This window comes from Galeopterus variegatus, unplaced genomic scaffold (genome assembly GCF_000696425.1).
Source record: "Galeopterus variegatus unplaced genomic scaffold, G_variegatus-3.0.2 Scaffold860, whole genome shotgun sequence".
NCBI lineage: Eukaryota > Metazoa > Chordata > Mammalia > Dermoptera > Cynocephalidae > Galeopterus > Galeopterus variegatus.
This window is the reverse complement of record NW_007726971.1, coordinates 44,112-45,241: the sequence shown is the minus strand read 5'-3', so window position 1 is coordinate 45,241 and position 1,130 is coordinate 44,112. Positions and strand designations below refer to the sequence as shown.

General features: G+C 44.9%; 1 pseudogene; it reads right to left on the bottom strand.

Annotated features, from left to right (window-relative positions):
* Window positions 1-736: 736 nt before the first annotated feature.
* LOC103590692 overlaps window positions 737-1,130 on the bottom strand; it is a 1,727-nt pseudogene continuing 1,333 nt past the window's right edge.

Below are 1,130 nucleotides of genomic sequence, written 5' to 3'. Positions count from 1 at the left end.
ACTCAGTATGACATTGTCTCACATGGGCTTTGTTTTTGTTTTTTCACATGGTCTCCAGGCTGAAAGATGCAGTGTTTAAGAATTTCAAGAAAAGCATATCCACATCTCGATGACCAGAAAAGGAACCAAACTACTCTCCCTTCCAACTCCATATCTTAAATCAACTTCATGCCCTTGTATATAAAACAAGGCAAAATAAAGACCCAGAAACCCTTTTTCCCCTTCAAATTAGAGACCTCATGGATTTTGTTTTGTAGCTTGTGGAAAATGGTGTGGTGACACTTCTGGTAAACAGGAGGCTGGCAATAAACAGAAGCACCTCTACCAGATCATAGGCGAGTTAGAGAAACCTGCCAGCCTGTTGTTACCTGTATAGTAAGAAGAATCTGGTAACTTTGAGGGCTCTGGCTTGGTACAAAGGAGATCCCTACTNTATAGTAAGAAGAATCTGGTAACTTTGAGGGCTCTGGCTTGGTACAAAGGAGATCCCTACTGCCAGGAAAAGCACTTACCACATGAAGTTCAGGCTCTAAAACACTCTCCTGTGCTATCTCTGACTCAAATTTTAGCACCTGTTTTTTCCATTTCACTTTCTAGGATTGAAACATAAAACAATCAGTGTCCAGAGACAAGGGACATATGCTTTAAATTTGTTGCCTTAATTTCTTCGTTTATCAACCCATTCTTCTTTTTAAATGGACTCCTGTCCTCAGCCCTGATGGCCACTGGCAGACTTTTATTTTACAGTGGATGAGAGAGACTCCATCTTCTTGGTCATAGCTGGGATGAGGTGCATGTGGTCATCCACACACTTGGTCACACAACTGTCCAGCTGCTGCTTCACACGAATCTCCTTACTCTCCATGTCTATTGAATCTTCAGCTTTGTCATTGCTATGCGTGGTACACTGGGCCAGGCAGTCCTAGAACTTCTCCATCATGGCAGTGCTCAATGCACTGGTGCATATGCTGCATGGATGCCTGGCTGTAGTCACAACAGCTGTCACTGCACTGGAACATGAGGCCCTGCATCTTCCAGATGTTCCCTCTCTCCAGGCTATTCACCATGGAGTCCACCTTCTGCACCCGGAGCTGCTAGAAGCTCTGCCATGGCTACCCAGGGCTGCCCCG